General features: G+C 42.0%; 1 protein-coding gene and 2 long non-coding RNA genes across 3 annotated transcripts in view; 1 reads left to right on the top strand and 2 right to left on the bottom strand.

Annotated features, from left to right (window-relative positions):
- Positions 1–5,344, top strand: part of pudp (pseudouridine 5'-phosphatase) — a 66,148-nt gene extending 60,804 nt beyond the window's left edge. Inside the window, exons 9-10 of the transcript XR_010165310.1 lie at positions 2,102–2,416; positions 5,124–5,344. The gene's annotated coding sequence lies outside the window, so the exon portion shown is untranslated. The remainder of the gene's footprint in view (positions 1–2,101; positions 2,417–5,123) is intronic.
- A 2,779-nt stretch (positions 5,345–8,123) lies between these two features.
- On the bottom strand, positions 8,124–13,272 carry LOC134860722 (uncharacterized). The gene is made up of 4 exons (XR_010165298.1): positions 13,178–13,272; positions 12,717–12,825; positions 10,395–10,462; positions 8,124–8,193 (listed from the first exon to the last, which is right to left on the bottom strand). It is a non-coding gene; the product is annotated as an uncharacterized LOC134860722 (long non-coding RNA).
- Positions 13,273–15,100: 1,828 nt separating this feature from the next.
- LOC134860793 (uncharacterized) lies at positions 15,101–16,860 on the bottom strand. Its single transcript, XR_010165317.1, has 3 exons — positions 16,756–16,860; positions 15,364–15,420; positions 15,101–15,163 (listed from the first exon to the last, which is right to left on the bottom strand). It is a non-coding gene; the product is annotated as an uncharacterized LOC134860793 (long non-coding RNA).
- Between the last annotated feature and the right edge of the window lie 311 nt (positions 16,861–17,171).

The raw sequence follows: 17,171 nt of genomic DNA, 5'->3' as shown, positions 1-17,171 counted from the left end.
GGTGAAAGGGGAGGGATTAGTTAAATATGCATGAATAAAAGAACAATGTTAAATAGATCAAATTAGATAGGTTACCAAATATAATTGCACACTTTTTAAAATAGTAACCTCTGTCCATATGTTTCTATTTGGGTAGTAGAACCACCAGCACAGAGGAGCTGGCAGGTACAGGGCCAGCAGTCCACAGGAGGACATGTTTGATGTCAGGGAGATTTAAACTATAGGGCTGTCACTATGGTCAGCAACGCTGTACTTACTGACAATGCAACCAGCAAAATGCCCCAAAACAACTGGTAGTGGCTGTAAGGATAATCAATATATTGAAACGGAACTCTAAAGGACTAAATTCACTGTTTCCGGACGGACCAGACCTTGTACTTCTGGCCAATAGGATCCAGCCCCCGCCGCCAACCAATGGGAGAAGAGGAGACCGGAAGAGCCAGAGAGTGCCTGATGTGAACACAAGAGCGGGGCCTTTTCTCCGTGCTGCAAAGAGACAGATAACTGCTTCAATGTGGACTGTGGATTAGTAGCGTGGGGGACCGCAGCTGGGTTTCCTTTGTAGACCTATCATACTATTGCATTAATAAATACTGTTAAGCTTAAACAACAAAGCTTCCGGGTCCATTTAAGACCAACTTTGTCTTCAAACAAAGAATATTCTTAACATGGCCTGGCTGGGTGCATAACTCCCGGCCTGACTTATTGTCCCAGTCCGGCCCTGTATACTATGTCAAAAAAATGCAGGAAAACCCGGCATTGTATAGTATGTCAACAAACTTACAAATAAAACAGAACTAGTCTGTTGATAATGTCGCTTCAGTGTTACCCCTTTAGTCCAATCAGTCAATTGAATTACATTGTAAAAAAGGTTTATCAATTATTTAGCTATTATTAAAATCATCATACATGTAATATAAAGAAATGTTTAGAATAAATATACATAGAACTAATTAAGAATAAGACCATTAAAGAAGACTATGATAACTATTGCAACGGATAGTTATCATAGCCCCCTCTGCTGGTCAGAGACGCTACTTAATGGAGAGTCAGCTGTCTGATCGGATGACACATGCGCATCAGCTCACAGCAACTTCAGCAGCTGACGAGATGCAACAGAAGAGAGACTGGAGGGAAGAAACAGCGATAAGTGGAGTTTCCTGTAATTTAAAAGGTTAGCCAGAAGCTGAACCCACACTCAAACAAACAAAGTAAAATAAACTAAGAAGCAAAGAAACAAATAAGCAAACAATCCAACACACGTGGCCGCTGTGTGCTAGCAGCTAGCTGCTATGCTAATGCCCGTATAATTGCTGCGGTCAAGGCTAATAAACCAACAACCCAGCGGTACATTCAGGAGAGATACATCAAACATTTAAACAGTAGAGATCAGTGGGGAAAGAACATAGCGTTTGATTACTGTTTTATGGATTTAGTATTTGTTGTCCTACTGTTATTGTCAGAGGTAATCAACAACAGCTGTGGGTGAGCACTTCTGGTTACAGCTCTGATGATGTACACACTATGATCCTCCATTAGTTTTCTCCTCCTTTAACCTGCTTCTAGAGGTATTACAGATGTGTGTGTTATATATTTAGCTGTAGTTGTATTTGTTGTGCAGGTGCATTTAATTCATGATGCTCCTATTTTCTTCATGCCTCACATTCAGAGGTTGATGATATTTAATCATCATTCATCCACATCTGAAGAAACTAAAGGTATTAAATAAATGATAGTATTTAGTTCCTGACTAAATCTACTTAATTACTGTACACCACTGCTCATATTAATAGGCTAGATGCCTAAATATGTCCATGTTGCCGTTGTTAGAAGGCCATATTATGTATATATACCTTGATACTTATTTATATTTATATTTATATTCATATTCATATTTATATTCCAGTGATGGTATAACAGATTACTCTGATTTAAAGACGTGTGGATGTGTTGATTGACCAACAACATGCCATGTTTGGTAGACATAAACAATAAATGAAGGTACCCATGATGAGCCAGCTGTGCCTAAATTGTGGTATGTTGATGTTTTCAACATACTATACTGACTTCATGGTGTCTCTTTCCTCTCTTCTCCCCACAGGAGGGCTAGGACATCTGACATCAATGAAGACGGAGGCTTCTTGAGTTTCTGAAAAACTTAAGGTGCTGTACTCTGACTTTTTTCTGATGTCTTCAACATACTATACTATGTCGTTGTTTCTGACATTTCCAATAGACTGTACTGACGTTATGGTGCCTTTTTGTTCTTTACTCCCCACCTGAGTGCAAGGACATCTGCTGGAGGAGTCCAAGGACATTTGCTGGAGGAGTCCGAGGACATCTGCTGGAGGAGTGCATGCAAGGACATCGGACATCAGTGAAGACGTCGTCTTCTTGAGTTTCTGGAAAACTTAAGGTACTATACTACATTTTTTTTTTCAACATACTATACTGACTTTTAGTCATTAGTACCCCCCACCAGCCACAGCATAAATGAAGACCATGGAGTCCTAAGCTTCTGACAAACTTGGGACATTTCTGATTTTATGTAAATTGTATGTATTAGTATTATTTAGCAGACTGGGCTCCCCCGCTGCCGCCCGGCTCCCCCACCCGGCCCGGCCGGCCTCTCTCCCCTGGCTAGCCTCTCTCCCCTGGCTAGCCACCCGCCCCACAGTTAGCATACTTAGCCCTCACATCTAAGTATGCTAAGTATACTTTGCTGCATTGAATAAAATGTTTGTATGAAACTCAAAGTATTTGTCTGCTTTCTTTTGAAGTGTTAGTATTAACATGATTAATACTTCCATTACTTACCGTGTTCCCAGTATAAGGCCAGCTGATTCTGGCTTTAATCTCCATAACCCCCTGCATGTATTGTTCTGAAACACCGGGGGCATATGCCCCCAGGTCTCCAACCGCACCACCGGCCATCTCCAACCACTGCTTCCACTGGCTCCGACTGCCTCCACCTGCCTTCTAACGGGTTCGATCCCAGTGCCACCCATCGCTCTCCCCTTAGTACCGAAGCACTAACCTCCACACTACTGGTGACACTGGCCCTCAGTGCTGAACCTTTGGTGTATTTGACTTCTTCATTTTTAAAAACACACCTTAAACTAACAACGCATAAGACCAACCATCCTCTATCTCCATGAGCTATGAGCCCTGATTACAGCTCTCTGCTTTCACTTCTTCATTTTTAAAAACACACCTTTAAACTCACTGTATGGCTCAAGACTTGAACCAACAACCTTCTGTTCTACCAGGCACCGTTCTACCTCCATAAGCTATGGAATCAGATGAAAGCTCCCTGCTTTTACTTGTATTTGACTTTTAACCTTCAAATGCTGATCTACATATCTACATATATAAATACATATATGTATTTATATATGTACAGGTGTATAGTATATAAAAAAGTATAGTACAGCACAGTAAATATTATAATAAAAAGTCAAATACAAGTAAAAGCAGGGAGCTGTCATCTGATTCCATAGCTTATGGAGGTAGAACAGTGCTTGGTAGAACAGAAGGTTGTTGGTTCAAGTCTTGAGCCATACAGTGAGTTTAAAGGTGTGAAAGCAGAGAGCTGTAATCAGGGCTCATGGAGATAGAGGATGGTTGGTCTTATGCGTTGTTAGTTTAAGGTGTGTTTTTAAAAATGAAGAAGTCAAATACACCAAAGGTTCAGCACTGAGGGCCAGTGTCACCAGTAGTGTGGAGGTTAGTGCTTCGGTACTAAGGGGAGAGCGATGGGTGGCACTGGGATCGAACCCGTTAGAAGGCAGGTGATTTCTCGAGTGCTCTCAGGGAGGGCACCAGTCAGAGCCAGTGGAGGCAGCAGTTAGAAGGCCGGTGGTGCGGTTGGAGACCTGGCATATGCCCCCGGTGTTTCAGAACAATACATGCAGGGGGTTATAGAGATTAAAGCCAGAATCAGCTGGCCTTATACTGAGAACACGGTAAATAATGGAAGTATTAATCATGTAATACTAACATTTCAAAAGAAAGCAGACAAATACTTTAAGTTTCATACAAACATTTTATTCAATGCAGCAAAGTCCCCTATACTTAGCATGTATAGGGGAGAGAGGCTGGCCCGGCGGCGGGGCGGGGCGGGGCGGGGCGGGGCGGGGCGGGGCGGGGGGCCTGGCCCGGCGGCGGGGCGGGGGGGACAGTCTGCTAAATAATACTAATACTACTAATATAAATACTAGTACTAATACATACAATATACATATATTTACATAAAATCAGAAATGTCCTCATGTTTGTCAGAAGCTTAGGACGCCATGGTCTTCATTGATGCCGTGGCTGGCGTGGGGGGGGGGGCTCGCTGCACTGCTGAGGAGAGAATAGAAGACAAAGACACCATGAATTTGGGAACTTGATGACTGAGTACTAATGACTAAAAGTCAGTATAGTATGTCGGAAAAAATACATAGTGTAGTACCTTAAGTTTTCCAGAAACTCAAGAAGACGACGTCTCCATTGATGTCCTTAGACTCCTCCAGCAGATGTCTTTGGACTCCTCCAGCAGATGTCCTTGGACTCCTCCAGCAGATGTCCTTGGACTCCTCCAGCAGATGTCCTTGGACTCCTCCAGCAGATGTCCTTGAACTCCTCCAGCAGATGTCCTCGGACTCCTCCAGCAGATGTCCTCGGACTCCTCCAGCAGATGTCCTTGGACTCCTCCAGCAGATGTCCTTGGACTCAGGTGGGGAGTAAAGAACAAAAAGGCACCATAACGTCAGTACAGTCTATTGAAAATGTCAGAATCAACGACATAGTATAGTATGTTGAAGACATCAGAAAAAAGTCAGAGTACAGCACCTTAAGTTTTTCAGAAACTCAAGAAGCCTCCGTCTTCATTGATGTCAGATGTCCTAGCCCTCCTGTGGGGAGAAGAGAGGAAAGAGACACCATGAAGTCAGTATAGTATATTGAAAACATCAACATACCACAATTTAGGAACAGCTGGCTCATCATGGGTACCTTCTAGCGGTACATTCAGAGGAAATACATCAAACATTTAAACAGTAGAGATCAGTGGGGAAAGAACATAGCGTTTGATTACTGTTTTATGGATTTAGTATTTGTTGTCCTACTGTTATTTTCAGAGGTAATCAACGACAGCACAAGACTTGAGCCAACATTCTTCTGTTCTACGAAGCACCGTTCTACCTCCATGAGCTATGGAACCAGAAGACAGCTCTCTGCTTTTACTTGTATTTGACTTCTTCCTTAAGAGGAAGACACCCTAAAAGTCACTGGAACCTACAAGACACTTTCTTTCGTCTGAGGACACATAGCTACAATAAAGATGGAAAAATATATTAGATCTCTGGGGTGTGATTCATGCATTTTTCTCAGACTTCCTATGTAGCAGGCTGTATAAATTCCAGCGGTGGAGTCATGTTGGGTGCGTGGGGACTTTCACACTGACAGAAACACCAGTTATTGATGACAGCCATTACTAAAGCTCAAGTGGGTTGGTTCTGAAATCAACATGGGATAAACAGGCTCCAGACGGGCCATGGAAAAGCAGGATGCCTTTGTTTTCCAAGGCTTTACAGATGGAGCCCCAGGGTGCAGCCAACACCTGTCTGCTGATGGATTAGCACCTTTAAACAACAGTCTGCTTCAAATAACCGCTTGTGATGCTGTTCACTCAAGGTGCGACAAAATAACTAATTACAAGCCCTTCTATAAATAGTTTTTAAGAGAGGACACCGAGGTAGCTTGTCTTGTCCCAATGGCAGGTTGTTTGACAATTCTTGAGCCCTTACGACTATTCCCTGCTACCCTTTGCCTCAAACCTGGCTCCGGGGACCAATAGGAACAGCTGGTGTGCAGATCTGAGCATACAACAGGGGTGTGAGGGGGGAGAAAATGTAAGAAGGGGTAATGCTTAGGGATGTTAAAACAAGCAACACAACCCTAAAGCCCCAAAGGGCATCATGTTACTGTGACCACCAACAAAGTAACGAGACAAATTGCAAAACTTTGGCGGCACTCTGTGATCAGAACTCTTGGTAGGACACTTGTCTTAGAATAGGAAGGTTGTTACTGATTACAACTCTCTTACTTTGCACCATGTATATTGCCCTGAGGGTGAAACCAGACGGATGCACCGCATTCAGTCCGTGTGCCTCGCTAATGGAGTCCTTCGTACAAACCTGATTATGTATTGAGAGAGCTTTAAAAAGTAAAATTATCTGTCACAGGAACCATTACAGCGTCTACTCTTTGAGATACATTTCATTTAAATTCAGCTGAAACATTAAATATACTGTATGTTAGACTAAGTGCACACTTTAGATTCCTCTCCTGAATCACAGATTAAAAAACCAAGGCTGATCATTCTGAGAAAGAGCTGCAGAGGATGTTATATATCACACACACACACACACACACACACTTTACAGGAGCTCAGAAGCAGGAGAACAGAGAGTTGATTAAACAAAATGCAAATGGCTGTGAGATTTTACACTTGACTTTTTAATGTAACTCTGAGACTGGGATGCCTCTGCTTCATATTAGTATTCAGATGGTTTTTTCCCCTCACTGCATGACTACAGATAAAGCTGGAAAATCATTTCTCAGCATGACTTCTCATGAGGGGGGTATGACACTTAGTGACAGGTCTGTAAAGGGCGCTCAGATTTCTACATCATTATTTGCAGCCCACCACTGTTACATTCTAATATTAGGAATCCTAACATCCATTAGTTGATCATCAGCCAGCAGGAACGCCATTATTCTGGATAGACAGGCTTAAGGGTAAATAGTTCAGCTCACAAAATACAAATGGATGAATGAAAGGTCCCGCTCCTCAAACACAAAATATTCCATAATAAATATTGAATTTTCTTTGACTGCATGCATTTTAATGGTGCCACCACCATGAATCTATCCAGTCTCTCCAAAAGTCTGATGAGCTGTTGAGGTTGGTATGTGCACAATCCTGGCTTGGCTTTGAATATCTATACGTGTACTTAACAGAGTCTGTCGACGACGGCAGCTCTCGCGTCACTACCCTGGTAAGAAGTCTAGAAGTCCTCGAACCAACTTGAGAACACGGGTTGAACACTTCTTTAAAAAGAGTCATGATGCCCTGAAAAAGGAGCAATGACTGACAAAAAATCAGGGCTAAGCAGACAATCACAAAGGGGAGAAGCAGACAAAGGTAAGTAAAACAAAAAGACAAGAAAATTAAACCTGTCAGAGTTACTCTGTGAGATAATACGTTGCGTTTCCAATTACACAAAGGTAGCACAACACCTTTGGAAATGTGTATTTGATGGTTTTAAAACTGAACAGATAGCAGTTTTTTGCATCACTATCCTGATATATCTGTGTTTGATGATGGGAAAAAGCTGCTGCCAACTATTTTGTCTACACTTGGCGGCTTTTCAGACCTTTTAATGACTTGATTTCCATAAAGAGCCGGCAGCCACTATAAAGGCTTCTTGGCAGTGGATAATAATGGAGCGGCAGCAACTCATTTGCAAAGAAACTAGAGAATGTTCAAAAAGACTTTCCACACAGTTAAACATGTGTCTGCGTATATAAATGTCTATGTTTTTTTAAACCACATTTAAATACTGTAACCAAAAAATTCAGAAAGTAAAAGTTATTTTCTATATTTATTACATGCTATATATATTTATTTTAAGTTGTTTTAAACTTGTTTTATTGTGATTTAGAGAATTATTTTTAGAAATTAAACGCTGGCCAAAATAGTAAAAACTTTGCAATGCCTACAGACCATAAATAATGTAAGACAAGTTAATATTCATTCCAAATGAGCTAACTAGAGAGTTAAAGGTTAATATTTTGTGGAATTACTCTTATTTACAGTCACAGCTTACCCTCCCCTCCAGCAGTGTGTCTCAGAGCTGCTGGCTGACTTTACGCCTCATGGAGCAAAAATTCAAGCTGCTCTGCTTTGTTTGGCGGCTCATGACCGTCCATCTTTATCTTGATGAATCCAGAGGTTATTTACTCAGTGTTTATCTGAGGGTGGAACCAGAGAGTGGCTCTTTTCCATTAGCCAGCCAGGGCACACACACACACACACACACACACACACACACACACACACACAGAGAGACTCACGTGCTCTCAGAGGGAGGGTGACTTTATGTTCTTCTCAAGTAGACGTCGATCCACTCAGTGAAGAAAGTTCTAAGGTAGGTAAAAATTGAACAAAGTTAGATAAGCATGATATTTTCCTAAACCTTAAGTGGTTATTGATGTGTTAATCCATCCTGATAAGTCACACAACCAATACTGACACGCTCTAAATTACCATTGTTTCCCTGAAGGAAGTGAATATATGGAAAGGACCCAGAGAGGACCTGTTGGCATCACTCATATGTTATTAATAGTGTGAGCAAGACACTCAGTCTCCAGACTAAAACTGACTTAAAAGATTTAAACCAATCCAAACCATGTCCTGAGAAAGCGGCACTCTGCATTAAAGTGTGATGACCTGCTGTATCAAACACGGCATTTAAATCCAGCAAAGAGACGGCTGACACATTGTCGGGATCTGTGTTACATCTAAAACAAGATCCGCTGAGGGAGGGGGGGGGGGGGGGACTGTGGGATGCATCTGCAGACTTGAAGAGGTTTTCACAATAGTTGGCAGTAGAACATTGTAGAATTGGCTCTTATGTAATGGAGATTCATCGTCGCTACAAACAGAGCAGTCCAAAGAGTTTCCCTTCAAACAATCAGGAAGAGGCTTCAAAATAAAATGATTGCCTGATTTGCATGATGTACAACCAAAGAGTATAAACTGGCTGGCAGCGGTCCTTCAATCATTACACAATCAGGTGTAATCATGGGAAAGAAAAGTACACAGCCACACAACCATTATCCCGATCAACCTATTTCATATAGCCACATTTAGTTCAAAATGCTGGGTTTTTTTAATGCATTTCTCCGTGCATGCAACATTTACAGTCTCCTGTGTTATGCTTCCCCAGATAGCAAAGTCAAAGAAATATAAATGAGCTGCTCATTTTCTTTCAAAGTCATGCTAAGTATTTCTCAATCGAGCTTTATACTGTTCACGGGCTGCTTACTGCCAATTATTCCCATTTAGAGGTAAGGGTGAGTGCATATACCACTTGAAGGGGCACAGACACAGAAGTGTTTTGGAGAGGAAATGAAGGCTGAATTTGGAGACCATTTACGTACACAAAAACCTATATAAACACTACAGGAAAGGGAAAATCCCCAAAAGCAGTAAATTAGGAAGTAAAGAGTCATTTACTGACGATCCATATGAAACTGCATGCCCCTTCAAAATGAGGGATCCCACGTGTGTTATTCCCAAACATCATCATTTATAAGTTGATTTACATTTTGTATTAAAGAGTTCTTTGGAGATTTCAATAGTTGTTCCACAGCAAGGCCACAAAGCTGCTTAAATATATGCAGAATAAAAGGTGGTTATCTTGTGGTCAATAATGACTTTTCTAATCAAAGCCCAACACATTAGCTAACATTCAGCAGACCTATACCTGTGTGGCTGGGTTTCCAACCCTGGAATAGCATGGTTGGAATGTGTTTAATAATTCTGTTGCCTTCAATTACTCAATAGACAGAGAATGGGAGACACTAGGGGTCACTAGGGGCCCACAATCCTAGACCCTCTGGAGCAGTTTGATGTAGTAATCCAGCCAGTTCTCTGACGCTTTTATTTAAGTCTTACAACTGGCTCACATTCAATAACCAGCCTGCCTGCTAACTCAAGCTAACAGACAGTACCTCAGGTTCCTCATAAAACACCTCAGTGATGCTAAGCATTTCATTTGCCTTTCATTTTGTATTTATGAAGGGGATGAACACCAAAGCAAATTCCTTGCATGTGTTAACACATGAATACAATGGAGTCTGATCCTAGAGGAGTGAAATATCTCTTTTAATCACTTGTTTTCTCACTCTTTCTTACTCCTACTTGTACTCTGTTAATGCAATTACTGTCATGGTGACAGACTGCACAGAGGAAGCATATTACTCAGGAAACGCGTGTTCTATACAGTCAAAGCCGACACGACTGAACACGTTAAACCTGATATCGAATTAACCTTAACGTAACCCCGTGTTCTATTGCATGATTGTCAATGCTGATGACATGAACATACAGAAGTAAAGATAAAGTAATGATCTTTGAGGTGTAAAATGAGAGCGGATGTGTTCACACTGTTGCTGTTAAATTAATTATGAAGCTTTTTCTAAGGTGCAAACAATGAATGCACCTAAAACCTTTTGGATTAGAAGTATGGGTCAGATTGAAAATTGGACTCTAAGAGGTAAACATTTGGAAACATCTGTAACTAGGGATCAGTGTACATCACAAAGAAAGTCTTGCTAACCTTGGTTCGGGGTGTGTGTCCAGAGGGTCAGGTGTTGGACTTTCATTCACACACGTCTCGGTGAAGTCCTATAGACACAAGCCAGAGAAAGTGAATGATTAAATCTGATTAATGAATCAAAAGCATTTTGGTTCCATAAATGTCCAAATCACGTGATGCTAAAAGATACATGTAGAACATCCACTCGTAACAATTCATCAGTAAAAAAAAATACTGGCAATCATTTGGATTCCAGTAGGTGCTCACACCCTAGGATCAGCTTCTCAAATACAGCTCCGAATACATCAACCTTTGTGACCTCCAACAACACACCCTTACCCGTCACCTCAGGTGTTGCTAACATACTGCCGCCAATCAGGACTAAGCTCTGGACCTGGGGCGACACCCTCGACATCTCAAGGCCAACACTTAGACTTGAAAAAAACAACTTAGATCTCACCTTTCCACTCTTGCTTTCACCCTCTTATCCTCTGCAAGTGCCATTTACTATTGTTATTATTATAGCACCTCCAATGCTGGAACTATAGACGGAAAATGCTCTTTATACACACACCCTAAAAATGTAAGCACAACTAAAAACTTGGTTTGGTTCGCCTTGAACACCTCTGTCCACCTGTGTGAATAGACACCTCAGGAGGGATTATACTGGCCAGTTTCTGTCTATAAAGGTGAGCTTTTCCCACCTCCTTTGGCACCTGGACACACTCTGCCTGTCCAAGGCTATCCTCTTTTGGTGATATCGGACCCCTTTTTTTAAATTTCAGAGCCTTAAGACCTTCTGAAGCAGCAGCGTTCACAGCCTCTGCCTCATGCTGCCACTCTGATGCCTCTTTTTGCATTTGTAATGCCTCACTGTGTCCACCAAACATCATTTCCCCCCCCCCTCAACCTCCCGAGGAGGAACTTCAATTTCACATTGTGTGAAATTGTGTTTATTGGCTCCTCTGTCAGGTCTGCCACGCTTTTCCTCATGTAGTCACTGTGAGTGAATAATAATCAGGGGGGGTTTCACTGACTGTTTATAGGCCGTTGTGGGCGTTACATGAAGCTCGTAAAGGTGCACACACTGTGTTGTAAATCAGAATATTCTGTATGTCGTCCTAATGCCACCTTTCGACATGAATCCTGCCAACAGTGCTATAAATTACTGACCCATATCGGGGAAATTAAGGGTAGTTGCACGTACACATTCATAATGACTATTGCTATTATTGACAATGACTGAATCAACTTCGACAGTCCATTATCATTAGATATGTAATTCGTTTAACAGAAAAAACTGTTGAAGAATCTCATTTGAAAGCTACCACACCATTAATTCAGCATTATACACATCATTAACTCTCCACTCAACGAGATTTAAATTGATAATTGTACATCAATCGAATCTAGGTGTGCCGTTCGGCTACAGACCTGACTGCTATGTTAATTGTATTTATTTCCTGTCATTTATTTCAGCACGAGGACCCTATGACTGATGTATAGTGAGAAAAGGCAGGGACCAAGACAGCTTCCTTGTGCAACACCTGAAGATAGTATTTTGGACACATGTTCTCAAATACCAACATGAAATTGTCTTTCAAAACAACCCAGTTTTCTAGACAATTTAATAAACTCTCATGGTCAATCGGGGTCAAAGCCGTCGCACATACAAACTCGTATCAGACATGCGCATACATGTGAATAAACCAAACCAAAACAAATGACTATCCAGTGACTAAATTAGAAGCAGTCATACCGGCAGATCGACAAACACACAAGCAGAATAGTTCAACCAATCTTTAACTCATTAGTCCTAATCATTTCACTGTTCATATCCAATCTTGGCTGCACAGTTGGAGTTGTGGAGCCACACACTTGATGATATGAACAAACTAGTGCTACTGTACATCAGGTACACAGCCGGCTCGGTGTGTGCTATCCTGAGAGACAAACATGCAAGAACAATGTTCCCTGGCTTGTGATATTTTGGTAGTTTCTCGCTTGGCGATGTGAGCTAATGATTGGCTGACATTAGCCCGGGTTTCAGATTCAGTAAGAAGGTTGCAGGCGTGTGTATTCTTAGCCGCCTGTAACACAATCCAAAAGTTTGCCACGGACTAACCGGTTGGTTCCACAACAACAATATTCTTGAATTTAGAAAGGCATGCATATCTTATTGGCGCTAGCAGAGTATCAAGTATGGCACCAACAGTGGGGATATTGATTCAGTTTATTTTCTCATCTCAGAAATGTACCATGGGGCCTCGCCTCACACTGTCATCCTTCTGTTGGATGAAAAAAAGAATAAGCCATGAATAATTCTATAGATTTTCCCCTTACTTGTTTTTATCTCGCGTGATTTAGAGCCGTGGATTTACATTTCACCCCTTTTTACACGCACTCCACCCAGGTCTTTGCCTCCACACAGCGGGTTGCTGCTCGTCACTGTCTGCGGAGACATGAGCGCCATGTAAAGTTCTGTTAACACAGATGTTGGGACACCACACACACACACACTCAGACGCTGTCATCAGCCCCCCACAGGGCACCAATATCATTCAGGAGTCAATAACAGAGTCATTTTCTCCCAGCTATGCCCGTATTTATCCCATGTGGCTCGACCTGCGCTCAGATTGCATGTACATTGCTGTTTTCTCATTGTACCGTCCGTGTGTGTGTGTGTGTGCGTGTGTGTGAAAAAAATAAATGGAAACTGTGTGAAGGGATGGGGTTTTATTTTCTCCGTCTCACACTTTCCATCTAGCTTGGGAAATGTGCACAGCATGTTATTCCTGTCTTACCTGCTCTCTGATAAGCTTACAACTCTGGGAGGCGCCTTCACTGTCACATCTGAAATATAAATGACATTAAGTTACAAAACAAGAACATACAGTAGGTTTTATTTATCAAATCAACCCATTACATTTGATCTTATTTAATTTAACATGGTTTACATATTTCTACACCATTGTTTTGTCTCATATCTTGTGTTGTACATTTTTGGAGGATTCTGGGTTTGCTAAACCTCTTAATTTGAAAATAAAATAGGTTCATGCATTGGAGGCATAAGACACAATGTAATACTGGCGTAAAAAAGGAATTCAATCTGATCAACAGGAAGCGTGACATCACATTATCTCAGCTGTCATCCCCACGCGAAGGTCAGGCATCACGCTGAATTATAGGCAGCCTGCGATTTTAATACAGTCCAGCTGGGATTACTAATAATGACAGTAATAATAGGCAGTGCTGAAAAACGCCCCTCTCCCCTTTAAACTACGTCTCTTAATAAGCATCACACTGTGTGATTGATTGTGGCTTAATACTCCTTTCATAGACGGTTTAAATAGGTCATTCTCACCGATGGGGCTATGGATACCAATGAGGAAGACATTTAATTCCCGTCATGCTCACTGTTGATTAAATTCAAATATCTGCAGGACGCAACACAACTATGTGACAGCTGTTACAGTAACGCAGTGCGATGAAGGTGCATCTTTCAAACAGGAAGTGGAGATACACTGCTGCTTAAGTGTGTAATCCAGCCTGATAACAAGGAAAAAACTAATGAAGTTATTTCAGGCCACATTACAAGGCGATCCGCGCTCCGCTTTCATGATAGAGGGGGAATAATCAGCCGCTGGAGATAAAAGGCGGGGTAATCGGCCTGCAGGGCGCTGGGGTTTCCGAGCTTTGGACACCTCTTATATCCAAGAGGACGATCCATCATTAAACATGCTAACAAGGCGAGGGATTTTAACACGAGAGATAACGCAGGTGTGCCGTTATCAGCGCTCTCAGAGACCTCTGCTAGCGCTGACGGGGAAGGCTTATCTCCGTCCCAGAGAAAACTGACCTTGTGACACTGAAAGAGAGCAGCCCAAAGAAAGGCTTAAGGCCCTATGCTGGTCATTTCCGTGGTTCCTCTCGTATATTGTGCCTCTAACGTGACATGTTGAAACACTTTGTTTTAAAAAGGTCTGTTGTGAGTTGTCAAATTCTTACAGGTGTTAGGAAATGTCCCATCCCTTAACCTATCACAGGTCTTGCTCCAGATGTAATATTTGCATCATATTTAGTTTAAAGCATCTTTGCTAGGGATGCTGTGCTGCCCCTACGACAGATGCATCCTGTAAATTGCTTTCTATGTGTTGGACATGCTGTGTTTAGCAAATAGCTGGCAAAATCTGCTCAGTGGACAATATCTGTGATGGCATTTTCAACAGCTGCGAGTAGAGCTTTTGAGTGCTCCTGAATGTCTGTGTGTCGCAGCAGGTAGCGGTGGACTGCAGCACCAGGTACCACTCAGTGAACAACAACCTGTTTTTCGGGCTCCAGCATCCCACAGTGCCCCTTCGAGTTACCCATAGTGCATTTTAGTCATACCTCGCATTAGCATACTCAAAAACAGCAAAGGTTTTTACAGAAGATTGTGTGGCAGGGTGGTGTGTTTAATTACTTATCTTAGATTCGATCTTTCAAAGGAGATAAAAGGATCAACAAACGCCACCAGCGGGCTTGGAAATGGACACAAAAAGGAAAAGCAAGTAATCAGGACACAGGTTTGTAAACTGAGACGCATTTCAACACAAAGTTATTTTTATTACATGTAATCACATAAAAAGGCCTCAGGAAATGTTGCTGCAAGATAAAATCATTGGTTAAAAACAAAAAGGAAATATACTATCAAATAGAAAACGTCTTTGTGTATAACTCACTTTGATTCTGGTGCTCTTAGCAAACAGTGAGGGGACTAGCCCCCCCAAATGACCGGCACTCAGCTCCAACTAAAATCAAAAGAAAACCAAGTCAACAGAAGGATCTCACTTGGTTAGACACTATACTAACAGGGGCAACATATAAAGCACACAAGCTAAATAAATACAAACAAAAAAGGCAGCATTTTACAGAAGCTAAAACTATATTATAAAGACAAATGAAAAAGCTATTCTAGTCAAAAACTATGTCCGGTTGTGGCCTTACTCACCAGCGGAAGGAGGTTTTGGGACACCACGGATGTGCAGGACGATGGGAACCAGGCAAACTGTAAGGAAACAGAAAGTGAGCTTAACATACGAGCAGAAACTGAGACCAATTTATCCATAGTTTAAAGACAGACAGCCTACCTGTACCAATGACCATGACAGACAGGGCCAAAGGAAGGAAGCAAAGGAACAACAGGTGGCTTTTAAAGCAGCCCTAATGAGGAGTGGTTAGGGGAGGAGTCAGGCCTTGAGATGCATTCAAAGAAAAACTTTGGTGCCGATGCAATATTTCAAAGGCATCTGAATGTCTAAAGTGATCAGTTGTACATTTCTTGAGTCTCTGTCCATCTGTCCTAGGCCACTGTTGGGCAAATGGTGTTGAAAATAATATTTCAAGGGCATGATTTTGCAGCCCGAGGAGCTTCTTGCCAAGTGCTATTCGGTTTCCCGTCCAATCAATGCTACCAAAGATGTTTCCAGTTCTGTAGATGGAATGACTTCTCCACGAGTCCACTGGAAGACATACTTCTCCGCCCTTCCCGTCAAGGGCGGAACAGCGAGGAGCAGATACTGTGCCGCAACCTGATCTATATTCTGGACAGGACGTGTACTATATAAAGAAAGTGATGGGCCTTTGTAAGTGTACCTGCTCCACTTTCTTCCAAAACTTCCCGAAGCCTTCCACTACACGGGCGTCAGATAAGCTGCAGAGAGGTGAAGAGCACAAACACTTGTTCCACCGCTCCTGTCCCTCTACACCCTATCTACTCGTTTGATTTCGCAGCACATTTCCTTGTTAGGTTAGATATCGTGTGTAATACCAGATTGAACATTCGGAAAATTCGCTCCAATTTAATACCACAGTCACAGCGCACCGTGGAGATAATTCAGTTTTTAACTTGAGCATAGCGATGGGAGCACTTCAGCCTGCATTATGTCGAGTCAGAATAGGTTTCCTGTTAACAACCCAAGATACAAAGTAACACTGAGGGTGCTGAAATGTTTCTAAAATAGGACCTGCGTTCGTATTCTCATTTTTCATTTCAGTGGATCCCTTCAGCCTTTGGATAAAGGTCAGCTTTAACAATACGTTTAATCATAATTCTATAATGATAGGCATCTCTATATATAGTATGTTAATCTGAGTTTCTATTATCTGTTACCCCTTGGACTAATTTTGTATTATTGATTTGCCTTTATTAAAAAAAGACCATGCATAAAACATTAATCCGGAGGAGATGATTTATGCCGGAAATTCAGAAAATGCTATCTTTATCACACAAATGAGTTTAGAATATGCACTTAAATTCTAATATTACAATTCTAAGGGGGCTGAGACCATTACATGGGGTGGCTGGCTACTTTAAGTGGAACCAGGGTGCTACAAGACTCACCAGGTGCAGTCACAGCAAACAGGAAACTCACTCGTGCGCCGCAGTGCTCTTCGCCAGCTCCTCCAATGACAGGACAAAACTCAAAAGGAAACAGCTGAAACAAAAAGAGGACAAAGGAAGGACACGAGGCCAACAGGTGGCTTTTATAGCAGCCCTAATGAGGGGAGTGGTCGGGGGAGGAGTCAGGCCTTGAGCTGCATTCAAGAGCACTGCGGTGTTTTTGAGAGCATTACCCACTGCATTGGTTGGTAATAGGAGTAACCATGTTAACCAAGTTATAAAGAAAGAAAAGAATAACACAGCAACACTTTAAATAATGTCAACAACAATAATTATTACCCTAGCTCCAATTTGCTTCCTAAAGCAGCTGACTCAGCATCAGTTGAAAGCACTGGCGTAACACAAGCACTTGGGGC

Source organism: Eleginops maclovinus, chromosome 24 (assembly GCF_036324505.1).
Source record: "Eleginops maclovinus isolate JMC-PN-2008 ecotype Puerto Natales chromosome 24, JC_Emac_rtc_rv5, whole genome shotgun sequence".
Classification (NCBI taxonomy): domain Eukaryota; kingdom Metazoa; phylum Chordata; class Actinopteri; order Perciformes; family Eleginopidae; genus Eleginops; species Eleginops maclovinus.
This window is presented reverse-complemented; position numbering and strand designations above follow the sequence as displayed.